Consider the following 14393-nt stretch of genomic DNA (forward strand, 5'->3'; position numbering starts at 1 on the left):
ATGTGAGCCACACATGTAATTTAAAATTTTCATAGTAGTCATAGTTTTACACGGGAATTTATTTTATATAACCCAATGTATCCAAAAGATCATGTTAATCAATACAAAGAAAGTCATGAGCTGTTTTACATTCTTTTTCCACACACATGCTCTAAATCCTCAAAGTGAGCCTTACAATGATCTCAAGTCATGCTCTGGAATATTCAGACTAAAGCTTTGTCAAAGCTAGTGCCATCGAAATAGCCTGAAGCGTGAGTTTTAGGGTGCAGACTCCTGAGCTCGGCTGGATTAGTTTCTGAAGGGCAAGAATCCGCTTCGAACGAGAACTCCAGGTGATTCTTAAGTGCCACTGAGATACAAAGGGGCATCACTGGCTTCTAGCCTGCTCCGCCGTGCTAAGGATTCCTGCCTAGCCTGGCCCAGTTCCAACCCTGACAACGGAAGCTGGTAGAAGACAGGATATGCAAACACCCTGCCTCCCACCGTTGACCTGGAAGAGGACCACATCTTCTTCTTTTTGAACTCTTCCTGAAGGATGTTTAAACATCCCGTGACAAAAAAGCAGGCCATCCCTCCACACTGTCCAGTCCAGTCGAGCCCATCACTGACCCCCCACGTCAGAGAAGGTCCAAGCCGGTGCAGTCAAGTCCACACTCAGCCCCAAAGAGGTGTTTCAGTTTCCACATCCCATAGATGACCTTGGGACATCTGCAGAGGTTTCCCTTAGGTGAGAGAGCATTATATCTATTTGGTTTTCTTCCTTCTTTTGGAATAAACCAAATAAACCAAAGGTTAAATTCACTCTTTAAAGGGGTAAGGAGGGGTAGCTCAGTGGTGGATCACATTGCCCTGGGCTCAACCCCAAACACTAAATAAATAAGTAATAAAGGGGTGGGGGACAATTTCTTCAAAGGCATAATCTCAACAGTGAAAAAATATCATTTACATGTACATAACATCCTTTGTATGCAGTGATTCCTCTTAATAGCCCAAGGAAGACTGCAAGTAACATTAGCCCCATTTTACAAAAAAATAAATAAGGCAGGGAGGATTGAGAAAAAGAGAGGGTGAAGCTTGCCCTGGAGCTGGAGCTAGGTAGTCCGCATAGGTGATGGCGACCCTTGGGAAGTTGGTATCGTTGCTCTTCTCATTTTTAGTAGTATTACTGGTTGGCAGCCAGAACTGCACACGTACGGATGGCACCTTGAGATGTTTTGACATGCATGCACAATGTGAAGTGGTTACCTGAGATGATTAACACACCTGTCACCTTGCTCACCTATATTTTCTGGTGATACATTTGAAACTTCCTCTGACATCATTCAGTATTATTGGCCAACGTCACCTGCTGTGTAACATATCAAAGCTCACCTCTCCTCTCTGAAACTTTGTACGGGGGAGAAGAGGCGGACACAGAGCCTCTCTGCTAAGCCAGTGCCCCCAGAGCCACATCCCCGGTCACCGTGGGCCCCTTGCTCGGGGGCTGCGCAGGCCCCTTTTACTCTGAAGCAAGGGGCGGGCGGCTGGCAGCGCGGAGGCCTGAGCGGCAGTCCCGGCTCCTGCCGCCCACCCCTTCCAGGACCCTCCCTTGACCCGGCGACTCTGCCCACTCTGCGGCTCAGCGCACTTTGCTGATTAAAAGAAAAGCACTCTTAGGCCGTTAAACGAGAAGATGAAGGTTTTCATCAAAGCGACATGTTCTCCAATAATCCGATGCCCGCTGTCCTTCCTGGCACCTGGCTGCTGTCCATCTACCGGAGGAGGAGAGAGAGGCGGGCTCCCTCTCTCCATCTCTCTCAATCCGCTTCTCTCTCCATCTCCCTGCTCCCTTTCTCCATCCTCCAATCTCCTCTCCCTCTCTCCTCCTAGGGTCCGCCTCCCCAAGGGGAAGGTCAAGGTCAGGTGCCCAGAGACGCCAACCGACCAGGGCTGGAGAAGCCCCGCTGCAGGGCGGCCCGCAGCCGCCTTAACGATCCACCCAGATGTTCCCCAGGTTGTGGAAAATCTGCTGGTGCCGCTCTGCCTGCCGCTCTTTGGAGGGACGAGCAGCCTTCCCAGCCCAGGAGGGATGGCCTGGCCAGCGGAGCTCACCAGGAAACCCGAGAAGATGCGCGCAGTCCAGCCCAGTCCGCCCTCCTGCCGCCGCCGGCCACCAGCTCAGGAAAAGGAGGAGGACAGCCCTGCCGGCTGAACTTTTGGCTAGGCAAATCCAAAGCCTTAGAAAGCTTCTGCTCAGCAAAGGAAACCATTAGGAGTGTGAGGAGAGAACCCACAGAATGCAAGATCTCTGCCAGCAACTCTTCTGAGTGAGGGTTAATACCTAGAAATCGAGATTTTTGCACCAAAAATTCAAATAACCCAATTAATAGATGGGCAAATGAATTAAACGGACACTTCTCGAAAGAAGAAATACAAATGGCCAACAAATACATGAAAAGTGGTGGACGTCATTAGGGAAATGCAAATCAAAACTGCACTGAGATCTCACCTAGGGCCACTCAGACCCCACGGAGAACACCAGTGAGGATAGATGCTGGAGAGGAAGTAGAGCCAAAGACACCTTCACACTGTGTGGGCCTGTCTGGAGGCCCCTCAAAAGACTAGGCATGGACCACCACATGGCCAGTTTTATCCTAAAGAACTGAAACCACCAGACCATAGTGACACATGCATACCCACGTTTACAGCAGCACAATTCACAATAGCCAAACTGTGGACCCAGCCAGGTGTCCATCAGCGTAAGGGTGGATAAAGAAAATGTGGCACATACACACAATGGAGTTTTATTCAGTCATAAAGAAAAATACAATTCTATAATTTTGCAGGATAATGGATGGAACTAGAGACCATCATGTTAAATTAAATAAGTCAGACTCAGAAGGTGAAGGATCCCCTTTCTCTCACATGCAGAAGCTAGAGAGGAAAAGGGAAAAGAAAGATGGGGGTGGATCTCCTAGAAGTCAAAGGGAGAGCAGGAAAAGGCCCAAGGGGCGGGGACAGGAGGGAAATGGCACTGTCACATCGTGTGCCTGTACACACACGTAACAACACATCCCGTGCGACAGCGCACCAATTAAAAATGTCAGAAAAATCCAAACTCCCCTCTGTGGGCCTGGGCCCTATGCACTGTCCCTTAGCTGTCTCCCGGCTTTGTCTCTTCCCTGAGCCCCTGGGAAGGAGGGACAAGCCAGTGAACTTGAAGAGGGAGAGTGGAAGCCTGAATCACCAACCCCCCCCATCCCCCAAAATTTCCCTTCCAATCCCAGTTCCAGGGAAGGCTGAGGCAGCAAGATCCCTTGAGCCTAGGGGTTCAGGGTCAGTCTGGGCAACATAGCAAAACTCCCTTTCTTAAACATTTCCAGATCTGTCCCCGTGCAGGTGGCAGTGCCCATGCCCAGGACTTGCTGCAGAGTCACTGCGGCCTGAAAGGCAGGCAGCCTTTGAAGCACACAATCAGCTGAAAAGCAGCACACAGGGGCCAGGGACTATGTGACTCTGCCTCGCAATCATCCTGGCTGCTGGCTTATTAAGGTTTGCTAGTTGCAGCAAGAAAGTGGTGGCTGGCATCTCCTCTGCTCCCCACCCACCGCCCCCAGCTCCACCCAGCCTGCAATCCCTCCCAACACCACTAGAGAATTCTTTTAGAAGATGAGAAAAGTCTAGGTCCTCTGACTTTCTCCTTGTGTGACCATTTGCGGTTTGGGACTCTGGGGGTAGGGAAAGGGGAGGTGAAATTGGAGCCACAATGGAAAACCTCGGATCACCAGGCTCGACTTGCCTATGGCAAGCCCTCTGCTCTTTCTCTGTTAACAGCCTCTGATCTCCACACTGGGACAGCTCTGTCACTGTAACGCCAAGAGCTGTGTTTGCTGAGCACCTACTACTGAGTGCAAAATGGAGGACGCCACTCTGCTCAGACTGCGTTCTGGTTAGTAACGGCTGAGTAACAAACCGCCCCAGAATTAGTGGTGTGGAGACCACATCTCACTACACAATGATTCTGTTGGCCAGAACCCTGGAAGGGACCCAGAGGGATGGCTGTTCTCTGCTCCCTGAAGTCTGGGAACTTCAGCTGTGAAAACCGGACCAGCGAGCGGGCCTGTCACTCACCTGTCTGGCACCTCAGCAGGAATGACTGGAAGGCCCGCTGGGCTAGACCTGTTCACCAGAGTCCCACCTGTGGCCTCCTCCAGTGACTGGCTTCTTGCCTGGAAGCACAGGGCTCCGGGGAAGGATAAAAGAAAGGAGCTAAGTGCCTTTCTCTGGCCTCCCTAGCCCTAGAAATCACTGTGCTCTGTTGACTGAAGCAGTAGCAAAGTTACCAAAGGGTCATGGACCCTGTTTCTCAATGGGAAAAGCATCAGAGAATTCAAGGCTGTATTTCACATTGTCCTCCTTAAGTCTCATAAATGATTTTTTGAGAAATTATGAGTATTATCCCATTTTACAGACAGGAACACTGAGGTCTGGGGAGGTTAAGCAAGTTTCTGGAGGCAGATGCAGCTCTACAGAGCCTGAGCTCAACCAGGGGTGGGGCCTGCCCCTCAGACAACACATCTGCCAGTTCTCCTTGTTCTCCTTCCCTCTGCATGTTCCTCAGATGCCACCAGCCTAAACTGTGGAGTCCCCTTCCCTCTGCGTTGGCTCAGTGGGTCGCCTGCTCTGAATCTCCTTCTGTCAGGGGAGGAGTCACGGACTCTCCCTCCTCCTTCCATCTTCGCCCTCCCGGAGCCTGGGATGGAAATGTCGAGGAAGGCAGAGCCCCTGATAGGCCAGTCTCTAAGGCCAGCTATTGATGGGCTCCTGGGCTCTGTGGTCAGAGTAGGAGCAGGCTTCCTCCTGGGGACCCATGCCCGCCCGCAGGCAGCGCCAGGGTGGTCAGAGCCCTGAGGCTTCCCGCCTTGCTCTGCCACTGACCATGGCTAGTCCCGGCTAGACTCGAACCCCAGCAGCGATGAGCACCCCCATATACATCACCAAGCGCCTTAGAGTGGAACGAAGCTTCGAGGAAGACCAATGGGAAGCTGGTGAAAATGTCTGCGGCATAAAATAAAATGGCAAAGGGTCCCTAGCTAAGAGACCAAGACATCAATAAAAGGTCTCACCAGAAGACGCGAATACGAATGGATGGCAGATGCTTGAAATTAGTCAAATAATTTGAAATAATCTTTTGATATTCTCACCCCATATTTTGCAAAGACCTTTTTTTTTTTTTTTGCGGTACTACTGGGGATCGAACCCAGGGCCTCGTGGTTGCAAGGCAAGCACTCTACCCACTGAGCTATCTCCCCAGCCCGCAAAGACTTTTTAAAATGAGAGTTCCCAAAGTATAGAAGGATTGGATAAAATTATATTCCTTACTCTGCTTATGTGCCAAGAGGCAAGTGGCTCTCTCTAAACTGCAGCAGTCAGGAAAGACTCCCTGGAAGACAGTGCTCGGGCCGGGGCTGTAAAAGGGCTAGGTCTCAGCCCTTCCAGGTCCGCTCTGTGTGTGGCTCTTACACTCACGGAATTCAGGGAGGAGTAGGCTCAGGGCAGAGATGTGCTTGGTACCCAGGGGGCCCTGGGATCCATCCCTAGCACCAAACCTGAAAAAAAATTCATAAAATTTTAATTGTTCTACTTAATTTGCTTTGTAAATGTTTGTAAATGTTAACCACCACTTTATTTCTTTTGAAAAAGGATCCATGACAATCAGTTCAGCCGTCTTCTTCATATCCAGACGGTTCTGTTGGCGTTTCCCCTCTTTAATGGGCTATTAAAATATTCTTGCAAAAGACAATACTTTGGTAACCAGGAGAAAAACAAACAGAAGCAGTCCTGGATTCTGTCTTCAAGGCGTTCACAGGGACAGCAGAGCCCCGGATATCTCAGCCACAAGTACCCCAGATACAGACCAGCAGTGTCACAACCTCGAGGTCAAGTATGTTACTGGATGGGAGTTAAAATAGGTGCAAGGTCGTTGGGAGAGTCAGAAGGCAGACCAGGTGGGATGGGAGCGAGACTCCATCAGTGGGTTCTAAATTGCAGTTAGGAAGCTGCAGGCAGCTCTGGTGAGCTATTGCACTGTGAGGTGACTCTGGGTGACTCTAGATAACAATAATATACTGCACATTTCAAAGAGCTACAAGAAAAGATTTCGAAAACTTTTCCCACAAAGAAATGATAAACGTTTGAGGAGATAGAAAGGTCTAACCTGATTTGAACAATGCACAATGTATACATGTATCAGAGCATTACATGGTACTCCATTAAAATGCACAATTGTTATATTGTATGTATCAGGTTTTTTGTTTTTTGTCTTTTGCAGGGATGAAATTGAACCCAGGGACTCATGCATGCTAGGCTCAGATAAAATAAATTTTAAAATAAAAACTAATTTTGGAAAGAATGAAATTTAAAAAATACAAATAACAGCCTGGTGTGGTGGTGCACACTTGAAGTCTCAGCGGCTTGGGAGGCTGAGGCAGGAGTATCTTGAGTTCAAAGCCAGCCTCAACAACTTAGTGAGGCCCTAAGCAACTTGCCAATACCCTTTCTCAAAATAAAATATTTTAAAAAGGGCTGGGAATGTGGCTCAGTGATTAAGCGCCCCTGAATTCAATTCCTGGTACAATGAGAGTAAACAAACAAATAACAGACTCCACTAACCAAGATGAAAAAACCAAAGATTTAAATCAACATTTCACAAAAGGGACTATTTTAAAAGCCAATGATGGGCCTGGGGCTGGGGCTCAGTGGTAGAGCGCTTGCCTAGCATGTGTGAGGCACTGGGTTCGATCCTTAGCACGGCATATAAATAGATAAATAAAATAAAGATCAATCATCTTTGAAAAACATCAATGAACATTTGAAAAGGTATTTGATTCATTAATCATTAGAGAAAGGCAAAATAAAACCACAACAAGATATCCCCACACCCCCACCAGAATGGCTCAAATTTAAAAACACAATACCAAGTACTGGCGAGGACATGGAGAAACTGTAGTTTAAGGAACAATTTCAAAAACTGTGGAACAGAATCTTGTAAAGCCACGTCTAGGAAGAGCCTGTGTCCCTGCATTCCGCTCCAAGACATCTATCACCCAGAAGCATACGTACACATGTTCATCAAAAAACAGGTCCTAGGGGCTGGGGATACAGCTCAGTCAGTAGAGTCCTGGGTTCGATCCCCAGCACTGCAAAAAAAAAAAAAAAACAGGTCCTAGAGTGTTCACGATGGTGCTCCTCAAATAGTCAAAAACTGGATACAGCATGCACAGCTCCCAGAGTCCAGACCCTGCAGCGTAGAACAGAGGTGCAAGCTAGGTGTCCCTTATGGAAATGCTTGGGGTCAGCAATAGTTCAGATTTCACATCTTTTCAGCTTTGGTAGTATTTGCATGCACATAAAGTTAAATGTCTTAGGGATAGGACTCAAGTCTAAAAACAAAACTCATTGTGTTTCATGTCTACACGGCGTGAGAGTAATTTTACACAATATTTTCATTTTCAGTGCACTTGAATTTGGTCTGCAACCCATCCCAGGAGGTCAGGTGTGGAATTTCCCACTTGGGGCATCCTGTTGAGGCTCAAAAATCTTTGGATCCTGGAGCATTTCAGTTAGGGCTGCTCAACCTACAGTACATTAATAAAATGTCACCCGGCAGTGAAAGGGGCTGACCAGGGCTACAAACAATGTAGATGAATCTCACCAACAGAGGTTGCATAAAAATTGCCAGACACGGGGTCCACCTCCTGCACGAGCAGACACACTGGGAAGTTCAAAACCAGCAACGCAATCCACGCTGGGGGTCAGCCGGTGATCACCCTGAGGGAAAGGGACACTCCCAGAACCAGCATGCTCCATTTCTTGAGCTGTGCTGCTCCGCGGCCGCGTTGGGCTTGTGCAAATTCACAGGGCTGCTGCCGTGTGACGCTGGAGTGAAAAGCTAGGCTGCAAAGCTGCACACTCCTGTCCTGCTGGGCCGGGAGGGCTCTGAGGCGTCCCAAGGTTGGTCGCAGCCCGGAAAGCTCGCTTTCCTCTCCTAAGCAGGAAGTGGGAAGCTCTCTTTCCTACATACCCCAAGTAGGAAAGCTTCCTCCTATCTAGGAAGCATCTCCCAGAGCCCAGGATCCAGGATGAGGCTGAGAGCCCTTCCCAACCTTCCCTGTCCTTGTCGCCTTTCCACTGAACAGGCAGTACAGCTTCCCCTAAAGACAAGGACGGAGGGTCGCACAAGGCAGCCACATCTAGGGAGAGGCGGGAGATTCTCTGCCAGAAGCCCGGCTGTTCTTCCCACTCTCCATCTCCCCATCTCACCCCTCACCTTCTGTTATAAGAAGAGAATTCAAGCCTCTCCTAACAGGTGCTCCCTCAAAGGCAGGCCTTCCAGGACCCTGTCCTGGCCCAGGAGGAGGTGCCCTCTCCCTCCAGGAAGGCCTTCTCCAGCCTACCCAGGCCCGAACAGCCAGGTCACCAGAGTTACTCCAGGGAACAGCAGAGGAAGTGCAGGAAACCACCAGGCCCAGAGTGCGATGGTGGCACCCAGGCACCGCCCAGGGTATGCACGATCCACCCTTCCAGAAAACACAGCCAGACTCCCCTCTGCACATCCAACCTCTGGCAACCGCTGATAATCAAATTATTTTTCTTCCTTTCCTTTCTTAAAATGAGGGCTGAGACAATAAGGAAAGATCCACCAGGATCAGGAAGACCTAAAGGAGATTCCGGAATGCTCTCCTTCACCAGGAGGGAGAAAAGTGATGTTTGCCTCTACTTTATTTCCATACAGAAATTTCTATTTTAGAGAAATAAATCCTGATGAAGGGGAAACCAATTTTTCCCAAGGTCTGGGTTTTCCCCTGGCTGTTTTGGTGGGTGGTCCTCCCTCAGCAGTTGGAGTAATCCAGAATGATCCTGGGCAATCCGGAAGGAAGCGAGTCTGATTTGAAGCCAAGAAGTCACTCCTCTGACTGACCAGGAGGAGCCCTGTGGGTAATTCTGAGTCTGGAAATACTGGGGACGGGCTGAGCTTATCCCCTGTTGCCTAGACAGCCAGTGGCTTCATGCGTGGTTTGGGGATGAGAGGGAGGAGGGACAGCGAGTTTTTATTATTGTAATTTGGTTTATTTTTCTTTAAAAAAATAGGTAAAGCAGACTCTGAATGGGGGATGAGGACAAGGAGATTCCTGTCACAGTGCTTAGACATCGGAAGAGGCCCGGGGTCTACAGAGTCTTGGAGCTTCTTCCTGCCCCTAGAAAGACTTGGCCCGCAGAAGATCTTCGTGGATTGTTCCAGGGTTTGTCACAGGAAGGAAAATCGAGGCCGACCACAGGACCTTTGCTAAAGCTATAAGACCAGCCTGGGTTTTGCCCTAGTTTCCCCTTCGCCCTGCCCTCTGGACCCGCCAGAGTCCGCTCCAGCTCCAATTTGCTGCAGGCTAGGAAAGTAGAACTGCGGAAACCATGGCTGGATTCCGGGGTCCCCTCGACCCTCAGGGCTCGGGAGCTGGTCTCCCCAGCACAAGTCGCCTGGCTGTTAGCGGAACCGCACCGTACCGCTGTGCGGAAGGTGGCCGCCCGCCAGGCAGCGCTTTCTAAAATCCGAGAGCCCTCGCCAAGGGCAAGCCTGGTTCCGCAGGCCCCGCAAGCCAGCTTGTGCGCAAAGCCGTCAACTCTGCGCTGTCAGCCAGCGATAGCCCGGCCTCGCTATTTCTGTAGTCAGAAGCCCATCCCTGAGTGGTATGAGCCCACGCGCTTCCCCGGGAGGGCGCCCCCAGCACCTTCATCCCGTCCCCTGCCTCTTCTTCCCACCCCCCAGGACCCCAAAAAGGCCGCAGGGCCAGAGCTAGGGCGCAGCGCCTGACCCCGAGCGGAAGGGCCCCAGTCTGGGTCCTAATGCGGGTGGCGTCTCCCTTGACAGGCGGCGTTTTGGGACAACAGCGGGGACGGGAGATAAGGTGACATACCAGAGCAGATTTGGTGCACACGCTGATACTCCTCGCCGGACAGGAAACGCGGAGCTATTTAAAAGACCCTATCGATTACTTTATCTCTCCCGGAGGAAAGCTTCTTGCCGAGAGACAAAAGATGTTCCCTACCTAAAGATACAGGGCCACACAACAGAAGGCTGCACAGGCGACGCCCAGCTAGGGCGCAGGGAGAGCAGACTCGTTCCACCGAGGACTGCACGAATCTGTGCGCGCCAGGAGCGGTCTGGAGGCCGCAGGAGCGGAGGGGCAGCCCGGGCACTTTCCCGTGTCACCTCTGTACCCTTGGGAAATGTTTCGACCGTGCCCTCACAAACCACACGCAGAGAGAGACAAAAAGTGACTGCACTCAAGGACATGTGTGTCCCCGCGTGGTCTCTATGCTAAAGCACATCAACATGCACATCGCAGCCGTGCTGGTCGCTGTGAACGTGCCCATCCATACTCGTGTAAATCATAAACCTCCGTGGCGCTCCTTTTAAGGGCTTGAGTGTCTACCACTGTCACGTGCACCCTCAAGGTAGGGGATGTGTCCATGGCGCGCTTTTGGCGACCGAAACCCCGCATTTTGCCAATTTGTCAGAAGGCTATCTGCGACATCCTGCTGCTGATCCTTAATTTGCTCCGGAATCCCGGAGCTCCTTGGCCTCCAGGTCCCCGCGTCCTGCCCAGGGATACTCTCAAGAGCTACTGATTGAACCCAGTTGTACGAAGTTGAATGGGGTTTTTCCTGTGCAGCAATTTGCCATCTATTGGTTCACCGCAGGCTCCGTTCCAGTGGAAGCTTCCTAGCCTTTGCGCAGAGCAGGCTGAAAGGAGAAAGGAGGATGAGGAGCAAATCAGGGCGGCGACCCCAGGAGGGTTGGATCGCCCGCCCACCAGGCGATTTCCAGCCAGAATTCGACACTGACCAGGCCTCAGCAACCCAGGAGGGGGACGCTCCGGGGACCGCGGCGGGGGTTACGGCCAGAGCCAGAGGCCGCCCAGATCTACGAGCGACACTTCACCTCTCCGGGAGCCGCGGCGGATCGTCCAGGCCCAGCCCCCGGCATCCCCCTGGCGCTGTGGGTAAAAGCAGGCGGCAGTCAGCCCGAGCGCCCACGCCCAGGCTCCTCCACAACCGTGGCTCCCAGAGATTCGCGCCCGCCGGGCAGGCGTGGACTAGCCCCCAAAACATGTTCCCCTTCATCATTTTCTGAATCGTTATCTGACTCGAATGTCACCTGATTTTCCTCCTGCGACAGGATCCTAAAGGACTGATGGCAGAGTGCCGGCGCTTTGCCTCTCCGCGCTGTTTGGCCGCAGAGGTCTGCCGCCGTCGGGGGAGCGGGGTGGACTGTCGGCAGCCGCTACCCGAGCCGGGAGCGGGAAAGAGCGCGAACCAACGGAAGTCGAGAAGTGACTCCCTCCGATCGGGCAAACCCTTAAACGAGCTCCAAAGTCGATCGTGCCCACTGACCCAGGGTAAATTCGGTTTTAGAAACTTACTCCCAAAAGCATTAGGAAAGTGACTTACACCAAGATACTAACAAAACGCCAACAGCAAAAATGCAAAGGAATCCGCAGAACTCAGTCGCTCTCCGGGAACAAAAAATGCATCCCACCTTGTAACTTCATTAGCAGCAAATGAATAAGATTCACAGGAAATATTTTAAGATCTTTTTAAAGACATACTTTTAAAAACCAGTGACAGTCTATGCGGCAATTAACTGGGAAGGGGTGGGGGGAAATCTTTGGAGATGATGTCAATGTTTTCCCTCTTGATTATGGAGGTCTTTCCACAGACTTATCCACGTGTCCCAGAGCCACGGAACTGTTCACTCCGACTGTTCAGTTTGTTCTGGCTACGGTGCCTTGATTAAGTGGGTTTAAAAACTAGCTTCCTAGCACATGCAAAGCCCTGATTTGGGTCCCCAGCGCCCAGAAGAGGGAAGAGAAAAACTAAATAAGATTTAGGGGAGGCAATTGGGTGACTGGGGGAAAGGCCTGGTCCCCTGGGTCCCCCTTGTTACACGCCTGTTTTGTGTTGTTGTTTTGTGTTGCTTTTACGATGTATCGCTTATTTTTAAAGCAATCATTTGAATGGTCATTGACGTATCTGTAAATCAATTGTTAAGGAAACCCAAATAAGCGGGACCAGGAGAGGCTTGCGCTGGCTTCTCCCGCGTCCTCCGAGCCCATACGACACTTGGGGAAGGGAGATGCTGCGACATCCCGCTTTGTTTTATTCGGATTTTGCCCATATGTTGAACACCACCAAAAAAAAAAGAGGACCCAGAGCTTTCCTGGTGGTTACATGTGGTGTGCGTGGCTCTGTCTCCCCGAGGGCCGCGGGAAGTGGGGCACAGGGGAGAGCGATGCAAGATCTCAGGGGCGTGAGCAAGAGCGCTCCGGGTCGCCGCTCCGCGGCTCCGCCAGCGGCACAATCCCGCTTGGAGCAAAGACGTGGTGGCCTGCGCGCTGCTGTGACCTTGCGCTCTCTCCCGGCGATGGAAGGGGGTCGCCCGAACGGAAGGGGCCCTGGTAGCCAGAGAGGCCTGAAGCCTGCGTCCATCGGAGCTTCAGGGACCGCGGGGCCACCTCCCTGCGTGGCCGCAGCCTGGGTCCGGGCTGTAAAGGTTCTCCCCGTGGGGTGGGGGCAAAGTACGAAACACTTCTGGGTGCCGGCCCTGTCACCCAAGATTGGGAGTCGTCACTTCCATCTTTTTAGGCCGTCCCAGGTCTGGTTTGGATTCCGGGGTGCATTTGGAGGCTCCTCTCAGGAGAAGGCTGGACAGTAGGCCCGAGGCCGGCGCCAGGGCAACCGGGAGCCGCCAGACTCCGCCGTGGGCCGCGGGCAGGGCCAGCCTCATGGTGCGGCTCCCAGGGACCGGCAAGTCAGTGCGCCGAGTGCATTGGGGGGCTGCATCCCCCGTGACCCCAAGACTTGGGGCGAGGCCGCTAAGAACGGAGCAAAGTCTTGCGGGCAACTTCGCCCTACGCAGCCGGGACCACTGAGGCCTCGTCCCAGAAAACGCTGGACGGGCCACCTCCCGCCCATGTCTGGGGCTCTGCTGACCACCCTGCCCAGGCTTCTTACCACCGCCGGCTGCGGTTTCCGTCCCTTTGTGGAGATTTGATTGGATGGCGGATTGGGTTGCGGGTCACCAACAACAGCACCTTTGATTTTGAACTTCCAGGATGAGGGAAATTTGCATTTTTAACAAATGCCTCACGGGATTCTGGCCTAGATATTTCCACTGCCCTAAAAGTGAAAAGGAAAGTTCCCTTAAAAAGTATTCTGTAAAATGCCATGTTTTATTCCTGAGGACTTTCCTCCCCAGACGCTTCCCGCACCAGCTTGAGAACCCTTTAAAAAGAAATTCCAGCTGGAAATGCAGCTCCCGAAGAGCTGCGGCACAATCCCCCACAGACTCCCCAGCACCACAAAGGAAAAACAACAACAAACAAACAACTCCATAGATCATATGTGCGTGTGCCCATATTCAAAATACGGGTTTTAAATTTCCGAATCTTGGTTTGCTCTTTGACATAACCCAAAGTGTATCCATAAGAACATGCATAAGTGAATCTAATTAGCGCCTATGGCTGCTGGTATTGGTGCAACACGATTTTTTAACCAGTTCCCTATGGTGGGTGTATTGCATTGTTTTTAAAATATTTTCATTGTTAAAAAATATGGGAAACAGTACTGAAAACTTTTTGTGTGTACATGTGTGTATACCTACAGAATATACCTAGAACTGACTAGTCCTAGAAGTGAAAATATTTGTTGGAAGGACTTTTGCATTTTAAATTTTGACAGTACCAAATTGCTCCAAAGAGGTTTACCAACTTACCCATCCAATCAACAATAGGCAAGGTGAGCAGGCAGACTAGTTCCTGGGGATGGAACCGCAGGCCTTACACGCGAGGCAAGTCTACCACTGAGCTACATGCCCAACCCCAAAGGAATTTTTTTTTCTCATTTCATTCATTTTGATTTTTTCTTTTTCCTTTTTCCTCTTCTTTTCTTTTTACTTCTTTCTTTTTGTGCTGCTGGGAATATCAAACTTTTCGATCTTGGACAATCTGATCAATGAAAGGATTTGCCTCTCATGTTTTAATTTGCAAGTTCTTTATTTTTATTTCTTTTTTCTTTCATTTTTTCAGCAAGGCCCAGCTGCTCTTTACCATTTTTTTTTCAATTTTGTGAGTCATGTTTTTATTGATTTATAGGAACTCTTTCCATATGATGAACATTCTCTCTTGTCATGTATTTCTAGCATTTTATCTTTGTGTTATGTTCTCTATGATTCTTTCTTTTTTTTTTTCTGTGTGAAAGTTTTTACATTCTTGTGTGGTCTATAAATCTTTTTTTTTTTTTCTTTATCCAAAATATACAAATCCTCCAAAATGATTATCTTAATCATGTATGGAAAT

At 50.6% G+C, this 14393-nt stretch overlaps 1 long non-coding RNA gene across 3 annotated transcripts in view; it reads right to left on the reverse strand.

The window, feature by feature from the left end:
• The window catches only part of LOC306664497, a 150299-nt gene extending 136424 nt beyond the window's left edge, over window positions 1-13875 (reverse strand). The window contains exons 1-3 of one of the 3 annotated variants that reach the window (XR_013764724.1): window positions 9951-13873; window positions 5362-5588; window positions 4111-4222 (exon numbers count right to left, since the gene is read on the reverse strand). This is a non-coding gene — a long non-coding RNA (uncharacterized lncRNA). Of the gene's footprint in view, window positions 1-4110; window positions 4223-5064; window positions 5202-5304; window positions 5589-9950 lie in introns of those variants that run through there. The other 2 variants (XR_013764725.1, XR_013764723.1) reach the window with 2 other exon arrangements.
• Window positions 13876-14393: the final 518 nt, after the last annotated feature.

The sequence above is a fragment of the Sciurus vulgaris genome (assembly GCF_902686455.1).
Source record: "Sciurus vulgaris genome assembly, chromosome: 6".
NCBI lineage: Eukaryota > Metazoa > Chordata > Mammalia > Rodentia > Sciuridae > Sciurus > Sciurus vulgaris.